Source organism: Microcebus murinus, chromosome 25 (assembly GCF_040939455.1).
Source record: "Microcebus murinus isolate Inina chromosome 25, M.murinus_Inina_mat1.0, whole genome shotgun sequence".
Taxonomy (NCBI): Eukaryota; Metazoa; Chordata; class Mammalia; order Primates; family Cheirogaleidae; genus Microcebus; species Microcebus murinus.
This window is the reverse complement of record NC_134128.1, coordinates 25,637,388-25,656,101: the sequence shown is the minus strand read 5'-3', so window position 1 is coordinate 25,656,101 and position 18,714 is coordinate 25,637,388. Positions and strand designations below refer to the sequence as shown.

Sequence of the window (18,714 nt, the reverse complement as noted above, 5' to 3'; positions counted from 1 at the left end):
GAAAGAGTGAGACCCTATGTCTACTAAAAATAGAAACAAAAATTAGCCAGGTAACTAAAAATAGAAAAACTTAGCTGGACGTGGTGGTTCACGCCTGTAGTCCCAGGACAATCACTTGAGCCTAGGAGCTTGAGGCTGCAGTGAGCTATGACGATACCACTGCACTCCAGCCCAGGCAACCGAGCAAGACTCTGTCTCCCCGCATCCCCCCCCCAAAAAAAGCAAGGCCTGTGATTAGATCTATGACAACTTTTTGTGAAGATCACTTTACCTGGGATTCTTACTAAAAGAATCCTAGAGTCCAGAGGAGGAAGAAGCCTCCTGCTGACACTTCATACGCAATACTACCTGTCGGACAATGAGTATAGCTGCCTGATTCAGTATCTTTTATAATTTATGTCTTGCCCTAGGGAATTGCACATATGTTTTCTCCTACTGCACAGCTTTAGTTCCATTTTGAATGTGTGGTTATTTCCTTGTGATTATTGATATTCTCCATAAAAACCTTCACTTACTCTCGGTCACATCTGATAACAAAAAGCACTGATGGACAGGTGTGGCAGTGTTAGCACCTGCACCTAAGAGCAGCCAGAAGCAGCACCCAGTACCAAGGGGCCTTGGCCTCAGAAACACGAGGGGAGTGAAACTGCTTCAGGCCCTCCCAACAGACCTCGTGTTCTTCACGGCCTGCAGAGCACATTCTACTGAGCTTTCCAACGTATAATCACATAACCACAGCTTTCAACTGAAGATGCGTCACAGGGAAAGAGTAACTCGGGGCAGTGACTCTTAAGAATGGAGTCAGAAAACCGAAGCTGGAGCCCAAGGTGTCTGACTTTTCTATGGGGAAAGAAAAGCACATTCTAATTTCTAGAATGTAAATCGTCTAACGTGTCACAATGTCTCATAAATTGATTTAGTTAAAAAGAAAAACTTGACACTAGACACTGACAGAATACAGGCCAAGCATTCCTAATCTGAAAATCGGAAATCCAAAACGCTCCAAAACCTGAAGTTTCTTGAGAATTGACATGATCACAGGTGAAAAAGTCTGATGTTACCGCTCACCTAAAATAATAAAATACAAGTCAGGCACATTGGCGCGTGCCTGTCTGTAGACCCAGCTACTCTCGAGGCTAAGGCAGAAGGATCACTGGAGCCCAGGAGCTCGAGGCTAGCCTGGGCAACACAGCTAGACCCCATCTCTTTGAAAATGAATAAATAATAAAAATGAAATGTCGAAACCCTGCAGTATACAGTAACCTTTGAGTCACACACAGCACCGCAGGTGGAGACTGAAGCCTACAGACAGTCGTTTGTTGTGGCCACTGCCTGACAGCTGACACGGGTCTTCTAGTGATGTCACTGTGCTGCTCAGTTACCCTGAACACGTGATTCTTTCACGGTGCTAAGGGTACTTCGCATTTTTTACTATTAAGTATTTATGTGTGAGTAAGTTTAAGAAAATGATGGCTTATTTGTAGGACACAGACTCAGAGTGACGGTGACTGCAAACCACAGACTGTCTACGTGGGTGGTTGAGACAGTGATGCCTTTGCTTTCTGATGGTTCATGTACACAAATTATTTTATGCACAAAATTATTTAAAAACAGGGTATAGGCTGGGCATGGTGGCTCATGCCTGTAATCCTAACTCTGGAAGGCTGAGGCAGGCGGATTGCTCAAGGTCAGGAGTTTGAAACTACCCTGAGCAAGAGCGAGACCCCATCTCTACTAAAAATAGAAACAAATTAATTGGCCAACTAAAATATATATAGAAAAAAATTAGCTGGGCATGGTGGCGCATGTCTGTAGTCCCAGCTACTCGGGAGGCTGAGGTAGGAGCCTCACCTGAGCCAAGGAGTTTGAGGTTGCTGTGAGCTAGGCTGACGCCACGGCACTCTAGCCCGGGCAACAGAATGAGACTCTGTCTCATAAATAAATAAATAATAAAAACAAGGTATAAAATTACCTTCCATCTATGTACATAAGGTGTACATGAAACAAATTTTATGTTTAGATTTGGATCCCGTTCCGAAGATATCTCATTATTTATATGCAAATATTCTAAAATCCAAAAATATCTGCAATTCAAAACACTTCTGGTCCCAAACATTTAAAGACAAGGAATACTCAATCTATATTTTTATGTCTTTATTCTATAAAAGACCATTTCTTAAAGTACTACAATTATGTAGTTTTCCAGTATCTTAAATTAGAAGAAAAGCTTTGCTTTGGGGAAAAGATACTTCCGATCTATATTAACCAACCAGTAAGGCAAAACAAAGCAAGAACATCTTGAATGTACAGTTTTTCCAAATGAGGGCCAATGAATTGGACCAGGAAGAAATTCCAAAGGGTCTGTATACAGAGCTCTAAAGCGGTAAACACCTGTTCGATGACAACACAGATGGTACAGGTTCAGCATCCCTAATTTGAAAACTCAAAATGCTCCAAAAGCTGAAACTTTTTAAACATAGACATGATGCTCAAAGGAAATGCTCATTGAAACATTCTGGGTTGTGGATTTTCGGATTAAGGGTGCAGAACCAGTAAGTAAGAATTATGCATATATTTCAAAATCCAAAAAATCTGAAACCCAAAAGACTTCTGTTCTATAGCATTCTGGGTAGGGACACTCAGGCTGTGACAATGAGAATGTCTTCCTCAAGCCCTTACTAGGGACCCACAGGCAGCCCTAAAGTCTGGTCTGAACATACAAACCACCTTCCTGAAAAATTAAAAGCAATTTCCTAGTGTTATGGGAGGTGATAAAATATGCCTCATTTCAAGACATACATTAACATGCAGCCTTCCTTTCTTGAATCTAATATACTTAATAGATACGTATTTCTTAGCACTTCGGTGAACGAATGGGAAACAGTCCGTAACATCATAACCCCACATAACTCTCGAAAAATCACGCAAGTCAAGAGGTTTCTAAATATAGCACAGATGTGAGACGACTTACAAAAACTTCATGAAAAAGGATGCATTCTTTTCTGAGCAGTTTATATATCAAAGGTTTGGAGAAAAACAAGCTGTTGACTGTTCCCTGTTGACCCCGGGATCAGGGGCCCTATCTACAGCTCCTGCACCTGCCTGGATCCCGCCCACTCCACCTTCTCAGCTGCCCCTTTCCCGGTTATCTTCAACCCTCCCTGCCAGCCCTCCCATCAGGCCCAGGCCTGCGCTGTGTCAGCAGGCCCTCAGCAGGCGGGGTGAGGGTGGAGGTGGACGGCTGAAGGGAGCTCAGGAGGCAGCTCTTGGAGGGCCCCTCCCCGGAGGCCCCGTCCCCCCCTCACTCTCCTGTTCCTTCCACGCGACCAGGACGCCTTTCCCCCCACCAGGGACGGTGGGAGCTCTCGGGCCCTGTGGGCTTGGAGCGAACATGCAAAGCAGGCAGTTACAGAAACTACTACACAAATGTTTAGCCATTTTAACTTACATACCTTCCTTCGCTTGGGCCCTTTCTCTGACTCAATTAGATGTTCTGACGTCTTTCTCACGTAAACCACGTCCACAACACATCACCTAAGACTCACACTTTGTTTCTTTAAAGGGCAACTGAGAGATCTAAAAAAATACTCCGAATGACACAATACTTCCAGAACGACGATTCTCCAGTTTTTATGTCTGGTCCAGACACCTAATTCAACAGCAATTTCTCAGTGACTGTTTTTGAGACACTCCAAAGTTTTCAAACAAGTAACTGTTTTTGCAATGTTTCTGTCAGCTGATGTCAGTCAAGTCTCGTAACGGCACTAGTGAGAGTGATGGTCATGAGCAAGACTGGGAGTGGGCTGGCCTGGCTTCGCAAGCACACAGCTACACTGCTGGGACCCTCAGCACACCCTACAGGCACCCCGGACCTGCAGGCCAGGATCGAGTCCGGTGATGGGGCCCAGGGCCCACTACAGTTATACTCCTGTGCTCCCAGCTCTTCACAGCTGCAGTTCACAACCATATGCCGAATTCAGTGCAAAACTACCTAAGCAAACACCCGAGAACCCGGCAGACCCCTCAAAATCAATTGCCTGGAAAAAAAGGCCATTCCCATCCCCACTTCTCATTTAAAACACATGAGTAAGATCTGATGACCAATCCCTGCTATATCTGAAGGGAAGACGTAGCTCCTCAGTTGTCCCAGCAAACCTGCAAACACATTTCTAACCTTGTCTCAAGGAAGCCTCTACCTCCCAGTTCCCACCTTTGTGAGACTGTTTAGAAAACCACCATCTCTGACCCGAATCAACACCCCAACTTAACACACTGACTGCCAAATTTTTTTCTTTGGGACCACAGTGTTTTATTACAAAAACAGAATAAAAACTTTGAAAACAAAATGATCCTTTCTAATTTAATGAAAAATTTGTGGGTTTTTTTGTTTTTTTTTTTTAAGAGTTTTCTGTACGTGAGTTACATGCAACCTGAAAAACAGTTCTCTCGGCTCCCGGGGGGAAGAGATGTGAGTTCCATATGCTTCACAAGGCCCGGGGCTCAAGACTAGCATGATTTAAATACAACTCGCAGGGCGGTTCATGTGTTAAAGGGTCTCCCCTGTTCGGGTTGTCTCAGACCGGCCTCCCTGAAGCCTGACACTCAAATGTCTCCTGCTGAAGCCCTCTGGCACCTGCACCTGAGAAAGTAAAACACGGCCACTGGGGTGCCCCCTCCCTCCCACAGCTGGGCAGTTTACTCCTTGTGCCCCTGCAAAGCCTGCCCCAGGAGCACGGCACAGCCATCAGTCACCACCTCTCCGACAGGAAGTCTCAGCACCAGCACCGGGGGCAGGGGGCAAGGACTGTGCCCACCCCACTCACCACTGCATTTCTGATACAGCACCTAATAAAGCAGAATCCCAGTAACACGTTTTTAATAATTTCTTCTTTTGTGGCAGCAAACGTGGGAAGAATTTCCTAGCATGTAAAATATAAAGCCCAGAAAATGAGATGGTTCCAAGTAAAATCATCTGTTGCTGCATATTCCAAATAATATATTCACATGGGAAAAGGAAATACTTTACAGGTGAGGGTAAAATTACCTTGAGTTAATTTTTCCTTTTTGTTTTGGGGGGGGCAGGGCCTCACACTGTTGCTGGAATGCAGTGGCTCACTGCACAACCTCAAATGATCCTCCTGCCTCAGCCTCCCGAGTTGATGGGACTATAGATTCGTGCCACCACACCCAACTAATTTTTTTTTAATTTTTAAATGGAGTCTCACAATGTTGCCCACGGGATTCTCAAACTCCTGGCCTCAAGCCATCCTCACACCTCAGCTTCCCAAACTGCTAGGATTACAGTTGTGAGCCACCATGCCTGACCTATGCTGTTTTTTATATTCTCTAGATTTTGTGTATATATACGTTTATATACATGTAAGTGTGTAATTGGGATCTAAACATACAAAAGAGGTAAACACAAAGTGGTGCTGACACTTAAAAATTTAATTATCAAAACAACAACAAGTCACTGAAGAAGTTCCTAAGTGGCAAAAACACACTAAAACAATTATTTGTATTTGGCATGTGACTGCTGTAAAATATGTATTTGGTCTTCCATTTCCTGGCAAACAATTCCTAAAATCCTTGGAATCTCCAAAGTAACGAGTCTTTTGTCTGCTAATGACTGACTAGTGGCTGGCAGCCCAGGGCAGCTCTGGGTTATACTGGCTGTCACCAGAAAGACCAAAGCAGGATTTGACAGCCCCACCTGGAGTTCTCAGGGGAAGGGCCTGTGGGTGACGCCACCTCCAGGTACACAGGTGGGGACTCACTGGAGGACCCCAGCTGGTGTCTGCTGCAAGGTCTGCCTGGCTGCTGTGGGAGAAATCCCCACACACTTCCTGCAGACCAGAGGTGATTGCTGTGGGGTGAGAGCTGAGGAAAAGCAGTCTGTTCTTTCTTCAGAGGGGAAGGGGTTAAAAAATCCTTTTGAAAATCTGCTCAAAGCCATGGATCCTTTGACAGGAAAAAGAGACACACACTAAAAATTTCAAGAATGAACTGGAAGTTCAAGGACTCCTCCAAAGTCCACGCGGGAGTAACAGGGTGAAAGTCTAGAGCACAGGCTGGACGGCTTGATCCCACCTGCCAGACGGTGCCACCGCGCACAGTCACCCCACCCGTCTCCTCCTCCCCGTGGTGTCCTGAGGACCCTTTAGGACACCAGAGCAGAGAGCACAGTGCCCGGCACACAGCACATGCCTAACGACACCTGGCCGTGCCTGTTACCAGACAGCCGAAGCCAGAACTTCCTGGGGAGGCTGAGAAACACCGGCCTGCTCAGAAAGCCACAGTTGCCGATTCCAAGCACAAATCGAACCACTACCTTCAAATATCAGGCATTACCATCACAGACATATTCTGGCTTTCCAAGATCACAGGGCAAACTGTTTAAAATGTAATGAATAGCCCCTAATGTCATAACTGACAAAAACAGTACTACTTTAAAAAAGTGAATTTAAGTTCCAAGATTATGAATTCAAAAACACATCTTTCTTTGGTTTAATATTCCAAAGGATACGTATCCCAGACACAGTAGTACTCCTTCTGTTTTGTAAATACACCAGATTACAACCCAAGGGCCGGTAAGGTTATATGCCCATTTCAACAGCTGGTGTGCTAACAGCACAATAAAAGCTTCAAGCAAACTATGGGAATCAGAATCAGCCATTTAAAATTCCAATCAGCTCCAGTAATTCTAAAATACTATTCAGCAAGGTAGATGAACTTGTCTCAATTTTGTGGACTATACTATCCAAGTTCAACCATAACCACTACAAAAATTACTATTAAAACTTTCTGGGCCTGGCACGGTGGCTCATGCCTATAAATCCTAGCACTCTGGGAGGCTGAGGTGGGAGGATCACTCAAGGTCAAGAGTTTGAAACCAGCCTCAGCAAGAGCGAGACTCTGTCTCTACTAAAAATAGAAACAAATTAATTGGACAAAAACTATATAGAGGCCGGGCGCGGTGGCTCACGCCTGTAATCCTAGCACTCTGGGAGGCCGAGGCGGGCGGATTGCTCAAGGTCAGGAGTTCAAAACCAGCCTGAGCGAGACCCCGTCTCTACCATAAAAATAGAAAGAAATTAATTGGCCAACTAATATATATAATATAAAAATCAGCCGGGCATGGTGGCTCGTGCCTGTAGTCCCAGCTACTCGGGAGGCTGAGGCAGAAGGATTGCTTGAGCCCAGGAGTTTGAGGTTGCTGTGAGCTAGGCTGACGCCACGGCACTCACTCTAGCCTAGGCAAGAAAGCGAGACTCTGTCTCAAAAAAAAAAAAAAAAAAAAAAAAAAAAAAAACTATATAGAAAAAATTAGCCAGGCATGGTGGTGCATGCCTGTAGTCCCAGCTACTCAGGAGGCTGAGGCAGGAAGATCGCTTGAGCCCAGGAGTTAGAGGTTGCTGTGAGCTGGGCTGATGCCACAGCATTTTAGCCCAGGCAACAAAGTGAGACTGTCTCAAAAAAAAAAAAAACTTTCTGGTTAGAGCCTGCATTTCTGATGCTTGCCTACGTGAGCTAAAATAAAATTTTAAGGCTCACCCTGCTACTGGCTGACTGAATGGACCCCCTTCCTGGCCAAAGGAATATCCTAAAACTAAACTACCTGCCAGGAAGAGGGAGGTCAGATATGCCTCATCATGCTCCTCTCTTTTCTTGGGGACATCCTTTGTAACCCATGAGCAGACCTAAAGGCATTCAAGACAAACCTGTAGGTCCTCAATTTACACAACAAATCTCTGTCCGGTGGCTTATCTCTGATTAAGACCCTCTTATCTTTTTATTTTAATATTTTTTATTTTTTATTTTTACTTTTTTTCCGATGTGCACTGTTCAGAAGGGACCCTCTTATCTTAAAACATTACAAGCCTCTAGAGAAACCTTCATGTCTTTAATCAATTACAACTCAAAGAATTTTTATTTTATTTTTATTTATTTATTTATTTATTTTAAGACAGTGTCTCACTCTGTTGCCCAGGCTAGAGTGCCATGGCGTCAGCCTAGCTCACAGCAACCTCAAACTCCTGGGCTCAAGCGATCCTCCTGCCTCAGGCTCCCGTGTAGCTGGGACTACAGGCATGCGCCACCATGCCTGGCTAATTTTTTCTACATATATTTTTAGTTGGCCGATTAATTTCTTTCTATTTTCAGTAGAGACAGGGTCTCACTCTTGCTCAGGCTGGTCTTAAACTCCTGACCTTGAGCAATCCGCCCGCCTCGGCCTCCCAGAGAGCTAGGATTACAGGCCTGAGCCACCACGCCCAGCCTCAAAGAATTTTTAAACCAGCCCACCTTTTCAGGCCAAACCAATGTATGCCTCCCTCGTATTGATTTATGACTTTACCTGTAACCTGTCTTCCTGAAATGTATAAAACCGAACTATATCCCAGCCACAGTGAGTCCACTTGCTCAAGGTTTCTTGGGCTCCAGGTCATGGTCCTCAAATTTGGCTCACAGTAAATCTCTTTAAAATTATTTTACAGAGTTTGGTCTTTTTTTTTTTCCCTTGACACCTATGATGTGTGACGTAAGCCCCCAAACATATTGTCTTCTGGATCCAAGGTACTGCATGGAATATTGGCCCTTTCTGAGAGTTGGGCATTATTTGCAATGGGCTTAGAAACAAGAAGCTGGACAGACCCCATTTTCTGTTCTTCCTCTATTGCATGATATAAGGCAAACTGTCTCCAGGCCTCAGTTTCCCAAACAGTAAAACAGGTGTTCTCAAAAATAAGTAAGAGGGGGGAAGCAAGGGCTCTGAGTCCTCTGAATTATAAGCCAAATACACTGTTGAGGTTGGGAGTTGTTGAACTTTGCATTCATTTCTCAGTTTCTAAGAAAGCTGGGTGTTGCTAAAACCTTAGGTCCTGACACACAGCAGCTGCTTGAGGGCAGTAAACCAGAGACCAGGACAGCTCCCAGCAGGTCACGTCCTCTGTAGTGTGAGTGCCTCTTCGCCAAAAGGTGATGGGTATGAACACAGGTACTGATGCTGGACCTCTGTGCTAACAGTGTGTACATTAAAACGAGCAGCTGTCTGAATGCTTCAGGAAGAATGGAATGCTGCAATTGAATGGAAAACCATTTAATTTACATACAGTTTTCAAAGATGAACTGTAAGCTGCAGTCTGACTATCTGATACAAACGGGAAGGTGTCAACCAGAACACCTACTGGCACCTCCCTATCCGAATTATGGTTGATGGACTATCTAAAATGACAAAACTCTTAATTTTCCTGAATAAATACATTTTGATCATTCAAAAAGTGCAGCCTAAGAGCTGCTTTAGAAATCTTCTTTAAGGCTCGGTGCAGTGGCTCTTATCTGTAATCCCAGCTCCTTGGGCAGCCAGGGCAGGAAGATCACTTTAGCCCAGGAGTTCAAGACCAGCCTGGGCAATACAGCGAGACCCTGCCTGTACAAAAAATTAAAGAATTTAGCCGGGCATGGTGTCACACGCCTGTAGTCCCAGTCACTCGGAGGCTGAGGCAGGAGGATCGCTTGAGCCCTTGAGTTTCAGGTTGCTGTGAGCTACGAGCCCAGGCGACAGAGTGAGACACTACTTTAAAAAAAGAAATTAAATTAAAATCTACTTGAAAAAATTTTAATAGTGCTTAAAATTGTATACCATACATACAGTTAATGCTTTCAGCAATTTCAAGGTTTCTGAAGTCCCACTGTGGAGGGGGGTGCCTTGAAAGTGTGTGAGTGAGCTCTGCGTGAGTGAGCTCTGCGATCTCAGTACGGCAGGACCCTGGGCTCGCAGGAGATCCGCCAAAGCCTCCGTCAGCTCTGCCTCCACTAGCCTCCACTAGGCTCTAAGCAGCTTTACCCCTCGAGGCTTCAGTTTCTGAGTCTGCAGAGCTCAAAAATCCTGAAACCGCAACTGCAATATTACCCTGCTTTCCTGGCAATTATTTTCAGAAACTAGTTATCCAATCTCAGTTGACAAAATAATGTAAGGCTGATTAAATGCCATATTCATTATTATTATTATTAAACATGTGGTAAATACACTCTCTATAATAAGCTTACCTGACCACACCCCCAACACCAAACTGTAAACTGGATGTTAATGATCCAGCAAGTATTTGCCCAGCTCATATACTTCTGTAGTAATGCAATTTGTGGCCACACAATGACTTTGGGAAAATATCTGATCTGTACTTTTTTTTTGTCTTGAGCTGCTTCCTCGTGATGTCATAAAAACTTATATCAATAATAGATTAAAAACTACCACTGTGACAACCAAACACACTTTCAATATTCTGAACTTGTAAGAAACAGCACTCCATGGCCCTGACGGAAAGACACCGAAACCCGCAGCCACTCAGCATCCCAAGGCACTCTGTAGGAGAAAAGTTTGCTGAGTCTCACCAGGTCATGGAGCCTTCTAAACACTCAGTACCCAAACGCTCCTGCAGTTCTATGGGGCGATTCTAAGTCCTACTTCCAGCCTTTTCACGCTTAGGCTTTGCAATGATTTCAGCAGAACAGAGGAAATCCATCAACGATAGGAGGAAATGGGAAGAGCCATGGAAAACTCAAGGACACGTGCACACACAGCAACCACGGTGACAGGGCTTCACGCATCTCCTCCTTGGTCATGGCTGACCTGCGAAGAGCAAGTATTGCTGATTCACCAGTTATCATTTGCACAATCATCTGTGCACCAAGTGACCTGCTGAAGGGCCACCCGAACCAGCACACAGGCCTGGTGACGGGTATTACTGGAGGCACAGACAGCTAACCACACAGGAGTTTCACACCCAGCTACCACAACGGCAGTACTCAAGAAACACACTAACGACCACCAGTATAACCATCAGCTGTTTCAATGTCTTTGCCTCCTAAAATTACGAGAGAAAACACTTTGACCTTTCTGAATGTCTAGATTTTTAAAGGTAACTGTCCACAGCGACTTCCAGTCTGTTTTTAGAGGTTACTGGTCACGAAGTCGGGTGGAGTGGTCAAGGTGATGGGCTCGAGATCTACCAGGGTTTCCCAGCACAGGTCCAAATCCTGCCCACGGTAGGGTCTTCTCCTTTGGAAAGGTAAGCTACTGACACCTTTCCAGACTGGGAAGCTGGTACTGCCTCCCAGGAAGAAGCATGATTGTTCCCCAACCTAACCAACCTTTCCCTCTGTATGGACCCAGTACAAAAAAAACTCTGCAGGCTTCCTAAAGGGAAATGGTGTTCTCTGACGACAGGTGAGTGCTGGCAAGCTACGCATGGAAGGATTCCCAGACTAGACACAGTTTTCGTGGAGAGACACAGACACGCAGACTCGCACAGCTTCCACTCGGACTGGTAAGGCAAAAATTACACAGATGATAAAATCTCAACAATGAACTACAAAGGCATAATGTAATCCACACAGAAAGAAAAATAATGTTCATAAAAAGTATGACGTCTTTAAAGAAAAGGTTTTAAAGAACTTGGCATTTTTCAAAAAGAGAATGTTTAACATGCTCACAAAGAGATAATCATCGAGGTAACTTGTAAGTGTATATCGAATTGGTCACTAGGCTTTTATTCCTGTATCCTGAGTACTGACAATAAAAACAAAGCTTTTTGAGATGTGAAAACAAAATGTTCCCATTTTTCAGAGATGTTCCTAAAAAAGGAATCTGTTAATTAGTTTGAAATTATCTGAAAAAAACAAACATACTTTAAACTGACAAATGCTAGCAGATTTAAGACACACTTTTAAAACTATTTTTAAAGCATTTTTCCACATACATGATTATGTGTAATACAGATCAAAGGTGTTCTAAGCAAGCCAGTCTTTGTTCAGACTGGGGTTCGGCCTTTTGGACTGTGATGGAGAGGTGAACACAAGGAAGAGGTTCCCCACCTTGCCACCCGGCTACACCCACTCCTGCCCTCCGACATCACTCCCTAACAGCAGGAAGACACTTCTGATACTGCAACACCCTCCAACTGCTTCCCGTCGTTCTCAGGGTGAAGGGCACAATTCTCAACCCACGTGGGGACCTCCCAGGCCCCGTGAGATAAGCCCCCAGCTTCTCCCTGCCACCTCCCCTCTCCCAGCCTCTGCAGGCCACCTTCCCCAGGGCACCCTCACACGGCACAGATCGTCCTGTCTGGTGAGAAGGCTGCTCTCTCACCCTGCTCAGCCCCCCAAGCCCATCCACCACCACTCCGGGAGATCTCCCTGACCCTCTAGGTCCACGTCTGTGACCAGTCCTAGAACACCGTACCTCCCTAGTTGAATGCGTGATTGTCTGCCTGCCCGATGGCCAGCAAGCTCCAAAAAGAGGACAATTTATCCCTCTTGCTCACCATGACAACCGTGGGATTTACCCATCAATTATTTAGCGTGTTACACGTGCCAGGTATTGTCTGGGTTCGTATCAAGGACCAAAACAGACAAAAATCCCCAACCTCATGGAGCTTACACTGAAGTGCGAGAAGGACCACATGTAAGCGAACCATATGGCACGTTGCAATGCCGTAAGCACCAGGAAGACAAACACAGGGAAGGGAGATAAGGAGAGCCCAGGACAGGCTGTGCCACGATAGACAGACGTGGCCATTGTAACAGAAGCAGCATGGACCCGAGAGCCACCAGCGCCCAAATGCCAGTCTGCTGGGCTGTGAATAGAACAACGCACGTTCCTAGTTCCTGGACGACAAGCCTTACAGAAAGCTTCCGGGGTCTTCTGTCTGTCCCCCCGGTGTCTGAGCGGTGAGGAACACCTGCCACAGGAAGGAAAAGACCCTTCCCTCCCCACTCAAGGGCCCTCCTTCACAGTAGGCCCTGTAGCAAGGATTCACGGGAAATAAAAAATGGAAAAATCCACTAAAGCTTAAAAAACACACTTTTAATATTGTAATTGCTTTGATTTTGGTTAATATAAATTGTTTTAATTTTAAAGCAAAATAAAGGCAGGTATTTCTATGGCCATCAAAGAGGGGCACATTTTAAAGACCAAGAACAGCATAATAAAGGCCACATACATAGTCACACGACTCCACCTACACTCTGTGCGCTCTCTGTGGCTGTAAAAAGTCAGTTAGCATTTGGTAAATATAACTTTTGTGCACTAGGAGAAACTTTCTAACGTATCCTGCTCAAACGAAGATCTTCCTATTTGTTTACAGAAACATGCAAACATACGACCAGCAAATAATTTCTCTAAAACCTAAGTGGAAGATATCTTCAGGCATGCTTTTGTCCCTTAACTTAAACTAACTGCACTAAACAGCCACAGCTTACCAGGCCCTAACCTCACAGAGCTTACACTGAAGCCGGGCAAACCTTGCTGGACAAAGAGGTTACAAGCATAAAAAAGGATCTCACCCACAAGGAGCTTACATTAATTAACTGCATGCCAAATAACACAAAGGCACACTTAGGGTGCCAAGGAAACAGAGGATCACTAAGCACAACCACAGAAATTATGGCAATGCATCCCAAAGGACTCCTAAAAAATACCTTTTTAAGGATGGGTTAAGGAGCAATGTAAAAATTTATCAGTTTTAAAATGTTTAAAAAGGAGGGGGACAGTCAATTTCAGAAACTACCAAGAGCAACAGCTGCTACATTTGCAACGTTGCAACGCCAGCGCCAGCGTTCTGAGGGGAGGAGGAGAGGGAAGAGGTGGCCCAGGCTGGAAGGTGGGGCAGGGAGGGGAAGGAGGAGCAAAGGTGGCACAGCCACACAGGGCAAGGCAGACTGCACTCAGGAGCCAGGACAGTCCTGGTGAGTTTCTTAGGGCCAAGCACCCTCTGGCTACAGTATGCCTAAAATGATGTGTGCAAACAACAGAGCATTTTATTTTTCTCAGGCAAATTTATGCACATTAAACTTAATAAAGAATATTTTCAGCAAAGACTAAATCTTGTCTCAATGGTTATCAAATTCCCCCTAAAAAATTAAGTAGCATGCTTTCAAATGCATGTTAATACAAAATACTTTCAATATTACAATGCACTCTACACCCCAGCTCTAACAGGGCAGCTGGGCTGATGGGAAACAATAAGACTACGAAAGAAGATGTAAAATCAGGAACCTCACTCAACTGCAAATCCTTCGTGACTGAAATAGGAGCCACAACAGCTTCACCAGAAAAATGGTGAAAACACAAGAGTTTATAAAGGCATAAAGGGACAACGAGTGGGGGTGGGGATGAAGCAAAGGGGAGGAAACACAGCTGAGTTAATAATTTTCCCTGTTCCTAAGGAAGACATTTACACACGGGAAAAATTAAGCATTAGAACATTAGGGGAAAAAATTTCCAAGTTGGAATTTATCTTCCTTATTTTAATAAGAGAACCTAATAGCTTTCTACCTTATAATTTGATGTTCTAATAGAGATATTCACTTCCTATTCAAGATAACTCCAGGAGAAGCAGAGTAGCTCCAAAGGTATCAACAAGCCTAACAAGAGCAAAAAGTCTAAACGGAACTAAAGTAACCTCAGGTCTGGTAAGTTTAACGCCCTCAAAGGTAGTGCCTCATATACTGTGTACTCTAAAATTACCTCTTTTGGAAAAAGGAGACCTCTTCCCAAGAATAAAGTTCTACAAAAGACCACAAACAAGCAAACTCCTACAGGAGCATCTAACAAGGCATTTTCCATAAACATAAACTTCAGTGTTCATGTCTTCTTCTCCCCATTAGAAAAAGGTTGCTTTGATGATTTTATAGGAGAAATAACAAGCATATACTGAGGTTTTCTTGCATTTATCAATCTGAAAAGAATATCCTTAAATCTGGGAGAAATCTGTAAGAGTACCTCATACGTTATAAAAGCATATTTAAAACTTGTGCCTTTAACACTAGGAATCCAAGAACAAAATTTAAAGTATAATAACGTGAGCTTTAGGCCAGGCACGGTGGCTCACGCCTGTAATCCTAGCACTCTGAGAGGCTGAGGCAGGCGGATTGCTTGAGGCCCAGAGTTCGAAATCAACCTGAGCAAGAGTGAGACCCCATCTCTACTATAAATAGAAAGAAATTAATTGGCCAACTAATATATATAGAAAAAATTAGCCGGGCATGGTGGCGCATGCCTGTAGTCCCAGCTACTCGGGAGGCTGAGGCAGCAGGATTGCTTAAGCCCAGGAGTTTGAGGTTGCTGTGAGCTAGGCTGACACCACGGCACTCACTCTAGCCTGGGCAACAAAGCGAGACTCTGTCTCAAAAAAAATAAATAAATAAAAAATAATAACGTGAGCTTTTTTACAACACTGAAAGACCCTAACAAAGACAATATGTCACTAAAATCGGAAGACCCAGATTATGATCCTAGTGATCACTATTTTGAAGGAAAGTATGGATTCTAGCACAACACTGAAACAACAGTGAAAGGAGTTTGCCAGCTACTTCTAGGCTGGTAACATCTATCACACGTCTATCACTAGGAAAACTTGTAAATATTGTTGCAGATCTATGTAGAGTAGTTGCAGCTACCTGAAGGCATTGTTTACTCTAACATTAACAACTTTTGATGTCCCAACTTGTAAATAAGTATTTTAGAACTGTTGTAAGATATGTGAAGACCACTTCACAAAAACAAGTGACTAAGTAAAATATTTGCACAGTTTAAATGTATATTTGTCAAAATTCTGCATATTTATGGGAATGTGATTAAATTTGATAAATTCTTTACATTTCATTTTTTAAAAGGGCCCTTCCCAGAAACATTAAATAAAATCAAAATCCTCTCTGAATTTGCTGATAATCAATTTCAGCTACTCTACTACAGAACTCGGTAAAATGAGTGCTAGGAAACTTCTGTACCCATATTATCTCTTTTCTCTCTGGCTCCTACTTAATTATAGTGTAACTCCTTTTTACAAGTATACATTCTGTCTTCAGAACCTATTTTCTCTGCCCAGATACATGTAATTGGGCAAAAAAGAAAAAAAAGAAAAAATTTTCTCTCAGCTAATAAATTAAAATTGACAGTTACAAGGTAGAATATTAAAAACAAAAATTTGGACAGGCGAGGTGGCTCATGCCTGTACTCCTAGCACTCTCAGAGGCTAAGGCGGGAGAATCACTTGAGGTCAGGAGTTTGAGACCAGCCTGGGCAAGAGTGAGACCCCGCCTCTAACAACAGAAAATATTAGTGGTGGTGTGCCTGTAGTCCCAGCTCTTTGGGAAGCTGATGCAGGAGGATGGCTTGAGCCCAGGAGGTTGAGGTTGCTGTGAACTAGGGTGCTGCCAGGGCACTCTAGCCCAGGCAATAATAAAACAAAATAGAAAAAAAACAAACAAACAGAAATACAGTAACAATAAAAATGGTAAAAACAGCAAACATCTTCATGTTCGTGTTACAACAGTCCTATGAGCCTGGTATTGTCACTGTACCCTGTTTACAGATGAGAAAATGCAAGCGCCAACAGGGTAATTTCTAATGAATAAAAAGCCATGCGATTCTTTCACACACATAAGTCACACATATAACTCACATTAACTCTTCAAAATACAAGATAAAATTTATTTCTAACCAATGCAAGTCTCAAAGGGAAGTATGCAAATTAAAGTTACGGTTAAATAATAAACTTGTTAATTACATGCCTTTCAGAAAAGTATTTCACTCTAGCATCTCAAGCAAAGCTCAGTTAAGCTATTTATACAGTTTGATTACAAAACTGCCTTTCAGTATATTAAATACAGGAAAAAAAAAAACTTAAAAGCCACAAAACCATTTCCACTTCTGTGAATTACCCTGACTGTAAATTAGGGGGAGCCAGGCAGGTTGGAGAAGAATGGAAATTGCACATTGCCCGTGCTACGTGACCACCAAAGAAAAAGTGAACATCACTCTTCTCACCCCTTGTGGTCTTTACAAACTACAACCTAGCACGTACTTCAAGTGCACGTTAAATATTCAACTCGACTGGAAAAAAAAAAAAAACAGCAGCTAAATATCCTAAGAGAAACCACTTTTAAAAGGGAAAATAACTTGTACATTTATTTACAACATCACCTTCAAGTTGCTGTGTCCTCTACTAAAGATCCTCAAACGTAATGTTTATACTAAACAAACTAATTCCACTGCAATCAAGGAAAAACCCCCTCTTGTTTTTCCATTATCATGAGCAGTTACTGCACAGCCTGGGAAAAGGTCTCAAAGGAAAGTCAGGTAAGAGGTAATTCCCTACAGATAATTTTCGCAAGTTCCATCTCAGCCAAATTTTAAGACCGTTTTATCACATGAAAACGAAGGGAAAAGTTGCACTGCACAGTGACACCAAAGTCTGAGTAACTTCTAAATCAACGTCGCGATTGCACACCGCTGAGAAGCAGGTGTAAGCTTCCTGAGCTGCTTGCTCCCTTGCAGAACGTGTATCCCAGTGTCAAGACGAACAGGGGCAATCTTCACATTGGATTGCTTCTTTAAAAAAAAAAAAAAACAAACAAACTCCTTCACAATCTGCTTCTGCTCGAGTCTATCAAGAAGAAAACAGGAGCATTCCAACCACACACCGAGCAACAGGATCCCAACTTCCTGGTTTTAAAGGAATGCGATGCCCCGATGACCCATCCCTCCCCGGCAGCAGCGCGGCCGCCCGAACCGAACCGGGCTCCGGCGCGACCGAGGGGCGAGGGGGCGAGGCCCGGCGCCGCAGTGCGGGGCCCGGCGCCGGCCCGGCCTGCAGACAGACGCCCGCGGCCTGCGACCCCGGCCCCGCCCAGGCCCTGCCCGACCCCGGGCCGCCGCGGTCCTGCGCGACTCCGGCCCTGCCGGTGCTTCCGGGGCCCGGTCCTTCCCCGCCCCGGCCCTGCCAACCCAGCCCGGCGCTGACCCCAGCCCTGGCCCTGCCCGGGTTCTCCCCAGCCCGGCCCTCCCCAGGCCTCGGCTTCGGTCCGCCCGGGGCCCGGCGCCTGAGCTCCTCCGGGACCCCAGCCCCGACCTCCATCCTCCCCGACCCCAGCCCCGTCCTCCCGGGCCCTCCCCAGCTCCGTGCTTCGCCCCCTCGCCAGCCTCGGTCCTCCCCGGCCGCGGCCTCCGGGCCTTCCCCGGTCCCCCTCCGTCCTGCTAGGCCCCGGCCTGCTCCTCCCGGTCCGCCCCGGCCCGGCCCGGCCCGGCCCTGCCCCGCCGCGTCCCTCCGGGAAGATGGCGGCCCGTGACAGGCGGCGCGGGTCCGAGCCGGCCGGGAGGGGAGCGCCCGCCGGGGGCCGGGGAGGCCCGCTCACCTGTCAGCGCCGCCCGCCCCGCCCGACCGGCCGCCCGCGGGCTCCTCGCCGCAGCCCCGGTGCCCGGCGGCCGCGCCACACGCGGGGACGGCCGAGGAGGGAGACGGCAGGAAGAGGCGGCGCGGCCGGGCCGGGCCGGTGCAGGAGAGAAGGGCGGGCGCGGCTAGCGGCGGCGGCGGCGGCTTCTTCCCCTTTCGGGCCCGAAAATGTCTCAAGCTCGGGACTCCGGATCCCCAACGCTCCTTCCCGTTCGCATGAGAACACACAGCTCCCACTTCCGGGGCTCTGCGGAAGTCCCGCCCCCGCGCGTCCCCGCGCCCTGCCCTCTCGCACTCACCCGTCGGGCCCGCGGACTGGCACTCGCCGCCCGGGAGAGCCTCACGTCATGGCGGCGCCGCACTCCGATTGGACGCCCGCGGCGCCACGGCCCGCCCTTCGCCGCCCGGCCTCTGCGCGCGCGCACCCCGCCGCGCGGCGCCCGTGATTGGCGCGGGCACGCACGCCGCCCCGTCCCGCCCCGCG

General features: G+C 46.0%; 1 protein-coding gene across 1 annotated transcript in view; it reads right to left on the bottom strand.

Annotated features, from left to right (window-relative positions):
• The window catches only part of LARP4B (La ribonucleoprotein 4B), a 67,928-nt gene extending 49,443 nt beyond the window's left edge, over positions 1-18,485 (bottom strand). Inside the window, exon 1 of the mRNA XM_075997514.1 lies at positions 18,193-18,485. The gene's annotated coding sequence lies outside the window, so the exon portion shown is untranslated. The remainder of the gene's footprint in view (positions 1-18,192) is intronic.
• Positions 18,486-18,714: the final 229 nt, after the last annotated feature.